Consider the following 16,168-nt stretch of genomic DNA (forward strand, 5'->3'; position numbering starts at 1 on the left):
GAGGAAGGAGAGATGGAATGGGCACAGAGAGTAAGGAGACATAGATGACGAAGAGAAAGAGATGAAAACAAAAGAAAAAAGAAAAAAAGAAACAAACAAGAGAAGGGGCAGTCAACAGGAAAGGATGAATGATGCATCCATGAAAGAAAGAGAGTGAAACAGAGGCAAATGTAATGAAGTGACTCAAAAAGACGGAATAAAATTAAAAATAAAAATAAAGAGAGGAAAACAATGGAGAAAGAATAAAAATGAAAGACTATGAATAGGAAAACTAAATAAATAAATAAATTATATATATATATATATATATATATATAAATATATATATATATATAAATATATATATATATATATATATATATATATAAATATATATATATAGATTGTGTAAGAATTTTTTCATCAACGTTTTGGATCATACTACATGATCCATCATCAGGATGCCAAAGAGTCAATGAGAGCAAAAATATGGAATGCAGATCTATGAGTAGGGATAAAAAGAGGAAGGAGAGATGGAATGGGCACAGAGAGTAAGGAGACATAGATGACGAAGAGAAAGAGATGAAAACAAAAGAAAAAAGAAAAAAAGAAACAAACAAGAGAAGGGGCAGTCAACAAGAAAGGATGAATGATGCATCCATGAAAGAAAGAGAGTGAAACAGAGGCAAATGTAATGAAGTGACTCAAAAAGACGGAATAAAATTAAAAATAAAAATAAAGAGAGGAAAACAATGGAGAAAGAATAAAAATGAAAGACTATGAATAGGAAAACTAAATAAATAAATAAATTATATATATATATATATATATATATATATATATATATATATATATATATATATAAACAAGTGAACGAAAAGAAGTATAAAAAACCCAAATGGAAAAGTGCATAAATGTATGTAAAATGTATAAATATAAATAGAATTAGAGAAACAAAAAAAAAAAAAAAAGAAGAAGAAGAGAAAGGCGAGAGAATATAATTTATTTATTTATTTATTTTTCCTATTCATAGTCTTTCATTTTTATTCTTTCTCCATTGTTGTCCTCTCTTTATTTTTATTTTTAATTTTATTGTCTTTTTGAGTCACTTCGTTACATTTGCCTCTGTTTCACTCTCTTTCTTTCATGGATGCATCATTCATCCTTTCCTGTTGACTGCCCCTTCTCTTGTTTGTTTCTTTTTTTCTTTTTTCTTTTGTTTTCATCTCTTTCTCTTCGTCATCTGTGTCTCCTTAAGTTCTCCGTGCCCATTCCATCTCTCCTTCCTCTTTTTATCCCTACTCATAGATCTGCATTCCATATTTTTGCTCTCATTGTCTCTTTGGCATCCTGATGATGGATAATGTAGTATGATCCAAAACGTTGATGAAATTTTTTTTACACAATCTTTCCTAGAAATCAATACAATATTCATGGATTGTGGAAATCTGATAGCTTTTATAGTAATTGTGGCAATCCTAAGTTAAATGTTATATTGCATGGTCTTCTTATTTGTTCATAGTTACTTTATAAAGGTTTTCATTCGCCTTTGTTTTTAGCATTGGAAGATGTTTAGTCATGTCTGAATGATATTGCTTTGATAACTTAAGAGTAGCATTCGGTATCTTAGCAAAAATTTTTATTATATTAAAATTTTCTCAACAATCATGGCTCATCTTTCTCAGTAAACACGGTTAGTTTCAACTAGGAAATTTGTTCCAGTTTTGTCTAACATGTGGTTCCCTCTGTTGAGAGTATGCAAGTTAATTGAGTCATATATATAGAGTACAAAGGATGGTAATCTCCATAGTGTAAATGGGGCAGTTCTCAGATTAATCTTAGTGTTTGTAGATCTTTAAGATTATCTTTGAAAGACATACTCTGTTTTCCTGCTACCAAATCTTGTCATGGTATGCTCGGGCTGACAATTTGGTTCATTTGTTTGTTGATTAATTTGAAGGTTTTATTGTGGTCCTTTTGGTAACTTAGGTGGTTTTGAGCATTTGATGTTTTTCAATAATATAGTTGGGTTTAATTCTGTCCTTGGCTGACTGTAGAGCTCGATGCAACTTGAGGATTAAATAGTTATTTTTTTGAGTCTTAAAGTTAAGAACAATTTCAATTTTGTGTCTATGTTATGCGAGAATATTATACTGATGTTGGCCTATCAACATGAGTATCATTTGAGATGATTGAGATTTAATTTCTACTTTCAGTCTCTTTAGGAATTGTAATAAGAACTTAGTATTACAATATTGACTAGTATATTAGGTTAGAATTAGGACAACACTTTCTTAATTATTATTATATATATAATTCTCTAATAAGGATTAAATTCTAACAGTTTTATTAATAAATCTTTAATTATTAAAGAAGAGATTACAACTATACTGATGATTTGGTAAGTGTAATGTTAATCCAAAAGGTACGAGTAACAATTTATTCGATTCAAGGTGGTTTTTATGTTTTAAAGATTATTCAAAATTATTATTAACCAATTTGATTGTCAAGTTAGCTAGGCAGGGATGAGCATGTCTTTCAGCAATGGAAGGATGCAAAGAGAAGTGGATGGAATGGTTTTCTATAGGCTTCAACTATAATTATGAATTATTTGATCATATGTACTCATTGTAATAAGATTTGTCTATTATAATAATAGCAATGATGATAATCTGATTGGGGATTGCCCCTTTTACAATGTAATAATAAATGACCATGGCCCTGGGCTAGACTAGAGGTTTTCTTCTCCGTTCTTTCCTACTAGTGCCCTTTGAATGGTGGTACGCTATTGTAATTAAATTTTTATTAATAAAAATTATCAAGGCCTTGGCCATTTACCAATACAAATAAAATAAAAAATAAAGTATTACACTTATTGAATAAATAAATAAAAATACATTAAATTAAATTAAATATTTTAAAAAATTGATACATAATTTTACACATAATCATTTATTAAAGCGTGTATATATATATATATATAAATAATTTTGAATTAAATTTTCAATGATATTAATATTTCAATCCACATTGTCAAATATAATATCATATACTATGTGTAAGAATTTGGCTTAGGCCAAAATTCATCCAAGATCAAGGAGCACAAGCACAAGCACACAGTAGACCAAAGAGTATGATCAATATGAAAATGCTTACTATTATCAGAAGCATGTATACACACACTAGGAGAGCCTGTATATAAAGGGCTCTAAGATGCATCTAGAATGTGTCTACAAAGAACTAGGAGATAAGCATGAAAGCACATATCCTCCACAATAAGAGGATAAACACGATGAGGTGTCTAGAATGTTGTAGATACCATGTGCTCAAATAATGTGCTAACTCCTAAGTTTAGAAAACATGTGCATAATTAGAGTGCAAACTCCTATGTTGTCAACATGACAACTCACAAGAGTACGCATACTCCTAGGTGAGTAATAAATAAATAATAAAATATGCATTAACCTAAGTAAACTTAAGTAAGTGTAAATAGTAAATACTTATTTACACCAACACTATGTTTTTGTCAAACTCTCCACCACAACAACAAAAACATATTCATTTGCTAATTAATGTCGATAGGCATTCTACAATGGCAAAATGGGGGTGGAATGGTGTGAGCATGTTAACGTTAGCTTTTATTCTTGTAGGTTAAATTTGACAACCATCTACATGTCAAAAGTTTAAATCTTATTATAAATAGAATATACTTTTAAAAACAATTTAGTAACTCATTTAAATTATAATATTTGGAGATATAAATCATCTATTTTTTAAGAAATTAAAATTAAAAGCTTAAGTTAGTAAGAAACTAAATAAATGGAAATATAAACTAGCTTATAAATATTTTATATCTATAAAATAAGCCAAGAGATATCCTTCGAGAGGCATCTATTTTCATAATCTCATAGGCGTCTATTTTCATAATTCCATAGTTTTCATCATCACATTTTTATGTGAGTCTAAGAGGCATGAAAAAATGATTCGAGACTCTTGATCTGTGTCATTTTTACTTCCATTTCCTCTCATGATTTTAATTATAATTATATTTAGTCTATTTCTATTTTATTTTTCTGACATGTAAATGAATGTCAATTTTTTTTCAAAATATAAAATATTTACATTAAAGATTGCTGCCACTGTAGAAAGCCTCTCGGCTTAATAATTTTTGATGTGGTAAATTAAATTATAATTATTTAGTAGTGAATATTTGTTAGCATTTCTTTAGATAGATTTATTTAAGATATCTATACTAGTTTCTAGAACCAAACATACATTTCATATAATTATAAGTTAATCATCACTAAGTAACAATTTCAAAAATCAAACCAATTTGATAATTGTAACAAATATATTTTCCTCAAATTTTCAAATTTATATTTCTATATTTTTAAATTTTAATAATTCACTCTTATTTAACTCAAAAAAATTATTATTTAAATTTCTTTATACAATACACAATACTTTTTAAAAGCTTGATAACTTTTTATTTCTAAACTACCATTATATTCTTTAGAGATCATCTTTTCTCTATATCTTATATTTAATTATTTATCCATGACATATATTTATATTTCTTTTAACTCCTTTTCCATCCTCTCCCTCTTTATATATTTTATCAATTACATATATTTTCCATTTCTACCTCTATAGTTCTACTATTCTTAAATTTTTTCGCATTGCGTCACTCGTATTTCTGTCGGCGACGAGAGCGCGGATTCTGAATGCAGAGGCTGTAGCGAGGGTTTTTGCCGAGTGCGTTGGAGAGCATTTGAGCCGGAACAGAGCTATTGGATTGCCTTGATTTCTTCTCCTGCCAGTTGATAAATTTTGGTATAAGGTGATTTGGAAATAAATACTTCTTCTCAAGGTTCTTCGGAAATCCACATTTGTAAAAGTTTTTAATCCTAATAATCTATCTTGATGCATTTGCTTTGTCTAAAATTGCACTCTATCTTTTGTATATCAGACGGCTGGTTGTCATGCTTCTCGGATATCGCAAAACAAATTTTTGAGATGAAAAAATTGTTAACAGGTCTTTTAATCGAACGCTTTCGATCACAATGAAAATCTCCTGTGTCATTTGTTACACAGAGTTTTTAATTTTCTAACCATTCTGGGGGCTCTTTTCTTATCTTTTACAAAGGCCCATGTTATTCTGATAACAATTTGGTTGCCTTTTGTGCAATTTTTACCTTGACTTAGGATAGCCAAACATTAAATCTTGAGAGGCTAAGATAATTCGGAAGCGTTTAAAAGAAATTAGTTTTTAAGCTGATAAAGCCTTTTTTCTGTGGAAGGAACTCCCAATAATGTGGTTCAGATTTAGGCTTGGCAAGAATTTACAACAATTCTTTCGTATAAAATCACAATTAAAATTTATTATTCCCAGAGACGTTCTATAGCATCAATTCATATATCAATGACTTCATTATCAACTACAAAAACTATTTGTAGCTCTTCCCATGCAGGTCCTTAGTCCAAACAGAAGGTATAATAGATGGAAAACGATTACTTCTATTCAGTTATTGCAGCTGGTGTTTTAGATCACACGTCATAGCGTTATGCAGGGGAGTAACATTAAAGTTTCTGGGGCGTAAATTGAAGGGATATTGTGTTCCTCAACAGATGTTCTATTTTACAGGGTATGTGGGCTCAGCCTAGACGGCAGTATAATTAATTTATAGTCATATGATGAGATTGGTTGCCTTTTGTGGAATTCTTACCTTGACTTAGGATAGCCAAACATTAAATCTTGAGAGGCTAAGATCATTCGAAAGTGTTTAAAGGAAATTAGTTTTTAAGCTGATAGAGCCTTTGTTCTGTGGAAGGAACTCCCAATAACGTGGTTCAGATTTAGGCTTGGCAAGAATCTACAACAATTCTTTCGTATAAAATCACAATTAAAATTTATTATTCCCAGAGACGTTCTATAGTATCAATTCATATATCAATGACTTCATTATCTACTACAAAAGTTATTTGCAGCTCTTCCCATGCAGGTCCTTAGTCCAAACAGAAGGTATAATAGATGGAAAACGATTACTTCTATTCAGTTATTGCAGCTGGTGTTTTAGATCACATGTCATAGCGTTATGCAGGGGAGTAACATTAAAATTTCTGGGGCATAAATTGAAGGGATATTGTGTTCCTCAACAGATGTTCTATTTTACAGGGTATGTGGGCTCAGCCTAGACGACAATATAATTAATTCAGTCATATGATGAGATTGGTTGCCTTTTGTGCAATTCTTACCTTGACTTAGGATAGCCAAACATTAAATCTTGAGAGGCTAAGATCATTCGGAAGCATTTAAAGGAAATTAGTTTTTAAGCTGATAGAGCCTTTGTTCTGTGGAAGGAACTCCCAATAACGTGGTTCAGATTTAGGCTCGGCAAGAATCTACAACAATTCTTTCGTATAAAATCATAATTTAAATTTCTTATTCCAAGAGGCGTTCTATAGTATCAATTCATATATCAATGACTTAATTATCAACTACAAAAATTATTTGCAGCTCTTCCCATGCAGGTCCTTAGTCCAAACAGAACATATAATAGATGGAAAACTATTACTTCTATTCAGTTATTGCAGCTGGTATTTTCAATCACACATCATAGCATTATGCAGGGGAGTAACATTAAAGTTTCTGGGGCATAAATTGAAGGGATATTGTGTTCCTCAACAGATGTTCTATTTTACAGGGTATGTGGGCTCAGCCTAGACGGCAGTATAATTAATTCATAGTCATATGATGAGATTGTGACAATGCATACAGAAATTCGCTAAGAAGCTGCAGATGTTTTGGCATTGGACATGCTACATTTTAGGGAAAGAGTCAACGGAAAAATGACTTAGAATATACATGTGATAGTTGTTATGCTAGCTTTGGCTTAGCTTAAATTTGTTGTAATGTTACACAACATGAAATCACACATACAATGAACCAAATTTTTTTCATCAAGCATGCGATGATATAGAAGGTTTATGGCCTCAATTTGACTACACATGAAGACCTTACACCAAAGAACAAGATAAGAATTGAGATGACACAATATCACACACAATTCAAAATTGCATGGGCATGCAAGGAAACAATATCCCTGTAAAAATTAAACAATTGGAACACTGAATATTAAATGTAGAGTTGTCGTTGTCTGGCACGATTATTTGCAGTCCTTCAGTTCAAGTAATAACATCACTACCATCTTGCACAATTTCACATTAGTAATGGCTTGTGAATTGGGATGTGGTCCTAGCCATAGGTTTTCCATCCAACAAGAATTCATCAGCATCATAGACATGTTGGGGTTTCATCCAGCAAGGATATTACACGCCCACCATGCTTCACAATGTTCAACCTTGAAGCCTCGACTCTGATGCCAAGCTAAGTGACTACATTGCCCTAAGCCTTGACTAATGGCAATTGGTGCTCACCAACATTAAGGGTGAGGTTTTTTGCCCCACCAAAACATCTAGACGACCAACTCCTCATGGACACATGGGTGTCTGATTTAGGTGTGGCCTAGCTCTGGGTTTTGTGTTGAGGTGGAATCCATCACTATAATGGCTATGCTGTTTTTGTCCAACTAGGGAATCCATCACTAAGAAGTTGTTATTAGGAATGATGGTTGAAAATTTATGATCAAAATTGCAGACAACTATTTAGTGGCAGTCGATTTAGTGCTTTTATTTCTGTTATTTCCAAATTTTGAAGTTATGGCACATGATATGTCTGGACTCTAAATTAAGATAATTAATTGTCATATACTTAAAACCTAATTTTGGTAATGGAAAACTTATATTTCTTTACGATGGTGCGCAGGTTGGATATAAGTTGAGACTTATATGAAAACTTAGTTTGCAGTGATGTAGATCTCAGGTTCAGAATGATTAATGCTTGTAAACAGCTCATATTTTTAATTGCTAGCAATAGCACCTATAGGTGAAAATATAATACTTGGAAGGAATAGGCAGTGAGAATCAGCCAAAGAGAATTTTTATTGAAAATTGAAAATTATAATTCAGGGAAAAAGATTTAAAAACTCAAGGCATCAGCCTTTTGTCAAAGGTTAACATATGAAAATCTAAAACAAAATAACAGTTTTCATGTATCTTTGAACTAATTAAATCATACAAAGCCGCTGAGTACAAATTATCAATCTAAACACATTCTATTGTATAGTTTTCAACTCAGTATTGTGTACAGCCTTTTCCTTAACTCTCCATTCAAACCGATGTTATTTTGTTTAATGAGTTGTTAATATAAACTCAACTATTGTCAAATAAAACTTAGCCTTTCATAACACAAGCATTAATTCCAGATCAATATCAGATAAGGTGAAATTGCTTATGAATTGACATCCTTGGAGTACTTTTGGAACTAATTTATCCCCAGTAATTTTTGGAGTGTCATTTAGAAGTGGTAACCAAACATGAGTAAGCTAGTGCATCTACAGTTGCAATGCCTCTTCTTCTTGTTCGTAGGTCTATCTCCGTCATACTCTAATGTTCGATGATTCCCTTCCATATTTTTGTGTCCTCTTATAAATATGATGGAGATGCTATTTGGAGAGATATGTTCATCCGTGTATGTGAAATTGCACTAGTTAGGAAGATGATATTGGACAATCTTTTGATCTTTTGCAATTGTATTTTCTTTTAATATTTTAATTTTAATTAATATTTGTATTTTCATTATTATTGTATTTTGTTAATTATTATTACAGTATATATATATTTAATAGATGAATAGTTTATTATATCATGAAGTATATAAAGTTTACATTATCAGAACACATTTGGATATGCCGATCAATTGTCTTTATTAAAAAAGCTCAAGTCATTCGTATGGCTACCCATGTGTTACATCTGCCCATCAATAGCCAAGAACTTCAAAATTGACTTGAACACCATACAATATTTGGCACAGTGGTATTGCACACTATTCATATTCATAGAGCATAAAAGCAAAACCTACTTCTTCAAGCATGGTTGGAGGGTCTAGGGTCTCTGGCTATGACGCCTTGCACTTGGTCTCCTGCCACTTAAATCCTACCTCTACCCTTTGGTCAACGACCACAAGGCACCCTGCCTTTGCCTCTCAGTCCAGTTCGTTGTCCTCACCCTCTTTGTCCCCTCCTCAGTACAACCCTTCTTTGAGGGTGCAAAACTTGTTGCTCCTCCCAGGGAGGTGTCCAGTAATCCATTGCTTGATAGGTGAGACTCGCGCGGTCGAATTGTTCTCTATCCAACCTCGATTCAGTGATATGTTCTAGTTGTCTGTATACTGTTAGTAATTAATGTTCACAATATAATTGGGGGGGGGGGGGGTGAATCAGTTATATAATCATCTTTATCAATATCAACTTAAATCCAACTTAATTATGTGAGCAATGTAATCAACAATCATGAAAGACAAACATACACAATGACACCAGATATGTTGACTAGGGAAACCCTTGATCAGAGGGAAAACCTCGGTGGGAATGATATCCACAAGATAATGTACTAATATAAATGTTCCTTGTGAAAGGCTAGACCCTGTTAGGGGTCTGATTAATCACATTCAGTACATATGAGTCCCTGTTAGGAGACTTTGAATCCCTGTTAGGAGTTGTGGAAGGCAGCTGAACCCACTATCCAAACAGCTTTAGGATCAGATCAATGAACCCACTGTCCAATTGACCTCGGTACTATTCCTTTCAGAATAATAGATGTGAAACAAGCTTTTACTTCTTCCTCTGTGCAGTACATCGGACTTCTTCACCTTCAAATCGTGCAATTAGATCTGGAACTTTGTACTCAATAATAACCCTTGAGGTCACTTAACGCATTGGTAAGTCACTCTGCTTTTGTAGCACTTTGCTGCTCAATAAATCGCAAGTCTCATCTGCTCTTTATATATTAATCACGGAAAACATCTTTCCTTTATACCATGCTCAATAATAAATCCTTGAGTTGGCTTCACACTTAGTTAATTAAATGAATACACATTTAATTAATATTGTCGGCTCACAGTTATAAGAAAAATTTCACACGTGCAACTTCTGTACCTGCGCACTCTCTGACGTCATCAAGGGTCAGTATACTGTCTCCAGTTAGTTGCGCAACCTTTCATTATATTTGTAATGAACTGCAACAATCACACAATCTGCTTTCCTAATACTCTGTTTTCATAGGGTTCTCTGTAGATCAAACATATCTTTAGTACACTGTCAATTCAGGTGCTGTGCACTTGTCCTTGTAACAAAGACATACTGTAGTATGTGCTGGAGACTGCGCATTAACAGATAAGTAATATATTGTCCTTAATACAAAAATCACAATCTGCTACTCTGTCAATGTTTACAAATTTATTACTATGTTGTCATCAATGACAAACACAATTATTAAGAAATTATATCAATGCAATGCTCCCCCATAGCATCAACATTCATGCTAACAATCTCCCCTTTTGGCATTGATGACAACATAGATGAAAAACATCTAAGTTCCAAGAATACCAAATATACGTCTTTATCATTTTCCTCAAACAATCATGTTCTACTTTCTTCCCAATTGAACTACATAGAATGTTTTTCATGTCACTCTCTCCCCCATTGACATCAATGTCAAAAGTAATGCATAAATGGTTCAATTTGCTCAAAGATACAATAATTTACCAACACAACCACAAACCGGTCTGTTGCTTTACAACTTTTGTATATAAACCCATAAACAGCTCAAGTGTTTAGAGAAACTGTTTCATACCAATCGCCAATTACTAAGAGTCCTTTGCTGACTCTGTTCATCACAAATACTCCCCCATTGAGGAAGCATCAACATTCAGTCCAGTCTAACAATGGTGCTCTGTTCTTTGGACTGATGCTCTTTTGCATCTTCTATTCTAAATTAGGCAGGGGCATAACCCCAAGCATACCTCTTAGGTACTCAAATGTATCCTTTGGTAAGGCTTTTGTGAAAATATCTACAATTTGTTCTTTAGTGTAACATACTCTACTCTGATTTCTTTCTCTGCAACTTTCTCTCTCAACACATTGTTCTACAAGTCATTATTGGTGATGACTTCCCTGTTTTCATGGTTAGCCTCTAGATCAACAATAGTTACCAAAGTTGTCTCTTCAATTATTTCCTTTTTCTTAATCTTGTCACAATCATTCAAGAATTCTTCATCTTAATTAGAAAGAAAACTCTTTCTTGCTTTTCTCAATCTCTTAGGACATTTACTTGAAAAATGACCAAACTCTTTACATGTCCAACAAACAAGAAACTTCATACCTTCAGGTTCTCTCCTTGTAAGGAGATCAATACCTTCTTTTATCTTTGTATCATCTTATGTTCTGGATCTATCTTCGCTTGTGCTGCTGTTTCTTTGTATGCAACAGAAGGATTTTAGATCTATAAACTCAATATTGTGTTCTTTACACAAATCTGATAACTCACCAAGAATTTCCACATTTCGTGTGTCGAATTTTCTTTTGTCAGAAGCAGGACTTTCTTCTTTGAATATGTTCAGATGAAATACATTACCTCTGGTTCTTGTGCTAGTACCAAGCAATTTTTCTTCCTTATCCTTGATGATGCATGTGTCATTTCCAAACTATAATTGGTAACCCTTGTCCACAAGCTGTCCAACACTTAACAAGCTATGTTTTAGTCCATCAACAAAATAAACATCATCAGCATTTGTTTTACCATCAAGTGTGATAGATCCAATACTTGTAATGTGGCAGGCTGCATTGTTCCCTACTCCAACAATCCCTCCATCATGGATTTTGAATTTGATAAATTTGCTCATATCACCAGTCATGCAATGTGAACAAACACTATCAATGATCCAATCTTTCCTTTCGACTTTTGAAATCAGCAGGCTTTCTTCTCTAATCTCTTTGTCAAGATCATCCTCCTTTATAGCTACGAATGCCAATTCATCTTCACTTTTGCTTTAATCAGATTCTTCTTCTTCTTCTTCATTAGCATATAAGCAATTCCTAGGTCTTCTAGGTTTGAATCTTCCCTTATACTTTCTTTCTCTTTTAGGACACTTAGATGCATAATGACCATAGTCATTGCATGTCCAACACTTAAAAATGTTCTTACCATCTTTTTCTCTTACCACAAGGAGAGCTACTCCTTTGATCTTTTCCTCAACTGTTTTCCTGCTGCTGGCAATGTCTTCTTGTGGTCTTGTATTCTTTGCTAGACCAGGTTTAACACTTAATGCATTGAATTTTGTCTCAACTTTTGCTAATTCTCCAGATTGTTTCAGATCGAATTCTGCAGCTTCCAATCTACCAAACAATGTTTCTTTGGTGAAATTTTCAGTACAGGTTATCATCAGCTGAATCATTTGTGTTATTGTCTTCAAAGGTGGTGTCAGACTTTGCAAGATCTTCCATATTACTTCATCATCGAATTTGGTTCCTTCATAAGATTTGATTCCTGCAACAATCTTAGATATTCTGCCAATATAGCTTCTTACGGATTCATCCTCCATCATTCTAGCATCTTGAAATGCGTAATGCAAGTTTTGTAATCTAACTCTTTTTGCATGTGTATCACCCTCATAGTTAGCTTCAAAAGTTTTCCAAATTTCATGAGATGTTTTGATTAGTTTTACCTGACTATACTCACTTTCAGGTAGAGCTGACAATATTGCTTCTCTTGCCCTTATGTTGCACATGAATACTTCTCTCTGCTCCTCGGTACAACTTTCAAGATCGTCTTCATCCACAATCTCCTTAGATACCTTGGTTACAAGCCAATATCCTGGACCCATGCACAAAAGATGAGTTTTCATCTTGTCCTTTTAGTTGTCAAAATGGTGCCATTTCAGACTTTCCTTTCTGAACATATTCGCCATAGATCTCCTTAGGTTTTTAAACCCTTTCCTCAAGGACCTGATTTTTTGATGCCAATTGTTAGTAGTTAATGCTCATCTTTATTAATATCAACTTAAATCCAACTTAATTATGTGAGCAATGTAATCAGCAATCACGAAATATAGACATACACAATGACACTTGATACATTGACTAGGGAAACCCTTGATCAAAGGGAAAACCCTAGTGGGAATGATATCCACAAGATAATGTACTAATATAAATGTTCCTTGTGAAAGGCTAGACCCTGTTAGGAGTCTGATTAATCACATTCAGTACATATGAGTCCTTGTCAGGAGACTTTGAATCCCTGTTAGGAGATTCCAACCTTGTTAGGAGTTGTGGAAGGCAACTAAACCCATTGTCTAAATAGCTTCAGGATCAGATCAATGAACCCACTGTCCAATTGACCTCGGTACTATTCCTTTCAGAATAATAGATGTGAAACAAGCTTTTACTTCTTCCTCTGTCCAGTACGTTGGACTTCTTCACCTTCAGATCATGCAATCAGATTTGGAACTCTATACTCAGTAATAACTCTTAAGGTCACTTACACGCATTGGTAAGTCACTCTGATTTTGTAGCGCTCTGCTGCTCAATAAATTGCAAGTCTCATCTGCTCTCTATATATTAAACACGAAAAACATCTTTCCTTTATACCATGCTCAATAATAAATCCTTGAGTCGGCTTCCCACTTAGTTAATTAAATGAATACACATTTAATTAATGCTGTCAGCTCATAGTTATACGAAAACTTTCACACGTGCAACTTCTGTACCTGCGCACTCTCTAACGTCATCAAGGGTTAGTATACTGTCTCCACTTAACTGCCCAACCTTTCATTATATTTTTAATGAACCGCATCAATCACACAATAGGAACTGCTTTCCTAATACTCTGTTTTTATACGATTCTCTGTAGATCAAACATATCTTCTGTACACTGTCAATTCAGGTTCTGCGCACTTGTCGTTGTAACAAAGACATACTGTAGTATGCGCTGGAGACTGCGTTTTAACTAATAAGTAATATATTATCCTTAGTACAAAAATCACAGTCTGCTGCTCTGTTATGAATACATTATATCAATGCAATGCTCCCCCATAGCATCAGCATTCATGCTAACATGTACTTACACATGATCCTCGACATGTTTCTGGCCTCATTTTTCTTGTCATTGTAGTTCTGAGAAGCATGGAAGAAGAGGAATGGGTAGAGGTGGATAGGATATTCAGCAACATGGATCCAAATCCCTCTGAGTGCAGAAATCAATTCCAGGTTCTGTAACGTTGAGAAAAAAATCGAGGTTTTGCCTCCATTCTTCCCGAACACACTTTGTCACTACCTTGTGTACATTTGTAGTGCTGTTGAAGGCAAGTCCTCAAGCACAAAACAATGAGGAAATGTGGGTGTTGACTCTACAATACATTATATATTATATTAATAATTGATTTAAGATAATATTATATTATTTTTATATGTTCATTTATGTTAATAGTTACTAGTATGAATTATTTGCTACAGTCAGGGTCTCCAATAGGGGGACATGACACATGTGGAGATCACAGAGTTCTCTCTATATTTATGTGCAATATGCCTTTTGAGTTTTGACATAGCTAAGTTGCATAGTCTTTTGAGTGGATCCTATAATGATACGTTAACCTTTTGTTGTAAGAATTTTAAGCTGGATGAATGCTGAAAAGTGAAATGTTTGAGAGTATGGAGATTATGTCTGTACCTGGACCTTTTCCAGTCTTAACCTATTGATCATGGCTTAGTAGCAACATAAAGCTCACTTTTACATCACAATATTCATGGTGTATGTACAAGTTAACCTATTACAAAGACCTCTTGACCTTCAAAATATATTAGTGAATTTTGTATCAAAATTGAACAATCATATTTTAGCACAAAGGATATTGTTATGAGAGGGCCTAGAAAGGGATTCTTAGAGTGAGCTACCTCTTAAATCTCAAAGTCTAGATTTTCCCATGAAAGGTAAGTATATTGCAAAGGTCCAAAATCCGGAATCTTCTCACACAAGAGGAGTCGCTTAGGGAAGCTTCTGTGGATAGGGCCATGTGTAAAATGTGATATATTCTGGGAGAGGAAAAAAATCATAGATTGAAAAAAATAGTGATAAAGCTTACATGTTTCCGGCATGTGATAGAGAAGATTACTAAATCTCTGCTGAATTGCCTGCACATGGTGTAAAGTTAATGGAAGTTACATCAAAATTTAAACTATAATGTGACCGTTCTAGGTGCAGACTCTAGCTACGACAGGAAGGAAAATTCCATCTCACATAAGACCATTTGGCATTTGACAGGAAAAGACGACCAATATCTAGCAACTGAATAAGAAGATTTATTCTGGCTACTGGAGGATGATGAAAGTGTGCAGAAACTGATTACAGTTTTTATTGTCACAGCACTGCTGCAAATTGCTGCAAACAAAACATAAAATATAGCAGCTCAAATACAATATTTTTCAATGTTCCATAGAGATATATCCCATCAGCTTTAGTGCTGCTACCAATGTTCTCAAGGACTTGGAGACTTAAAGGGGACATCCACTTAAGACTGAATAGCCTGTTATAATTAGTGGATTAAAATAGAGAAAGATATTAGTTAAAGGAAAGAATGCCAAAAGGGGAGGATTGCCATTAAAAGGTGACCACTGAATTCAACTATTTAAAAAATATCGGCTGCTTTTAGTTAGTTTAATTTATTATATAGGTTGTCTTGGTAATTTATTGCCATCCCCTAAATAGGAAGTGCACAAATCATCATAAATTGTTTGTATTTACAAAACTAGACAATTGTGAGAATTATGTTATCAAAATATTATGATCAAAATTTCATGGATTTGTATTATTCTAAGTTACCAGTTTGGGTTTGGGGACGGGTTCATATACAAGAACCCAGTATGTGGGGTCGTTAATCTTTGTTTATTATGGTTTGTATGGGTTCGTGTGTGGGTTTATATGTATCTATGTATTAATATGCACTATATGTACAAAAAAAATAGGAGAAGTGTACATAATTCCAAATCTAAATCATCTCATATTATGAATCTATGATGCTTGATCATTGACCAATGCCAAACTTTAAAGATAAACATTACAAATTTAAATACTTAAAATGTCAAATTTGCTTTGTGGAAGGTATTTGGCACTTGACAATCAAAATTAATCATCGCACTTCATATTGACAAGATGGAGAGAGCAGCTGTGAATAAAAAGTGTTTTTGGAGGCTTCATAATGGGCCATTTAAGGTTAGAACAAAATAAAAAAATAAAATAA

General features: G+C 33.4%; 1 protein-coding gene across 4 annotated transcripts in view; it reads left to right on the top strand.

The window, feature by feature from the left end:
- The first annotated feature begins 4,587 nt into the window (after positions 1 to 4,587).
- LOC149530753 (mitochondrial import inner membrane translocase subunit PAM16 like 2-like) overlaps positions 4,588 to 16,168 on the top strand; it is a 129,907-nt gene continuing 118,326 nt past the window's right edge. The window contains exon 1 of one of the 4 annotated variants that reach the window (XM_089809746.1): positions 4,588 to 4,819. The gene's annotated coding sequence lies outside the window, so the exon portion shown is untranslated. The remainder of the gene's footprint in view (positions 4,820 to 16,168) is intronic. The other 3 variants (XM_089809748.1, XM_089809747.1, XM_089809749.1) reach the window with 3 other exon arrangements.

This window comes from Cupressus sempervirens, chromosome 11 (assembly GCF_028749045.1).
Source record: "Cupressus sempervirens isolate cs-2001-9-10 chromosome 11, ASM2874904v1, whole genome shotgun sequence".
Classification (NCBI taxonomy): Eukaryota; Viridiplantae; Streptophyta; class Pinopsida; order Cupressales; family Cupressaceae; genus Cupressus; species Cupressus sempervirens.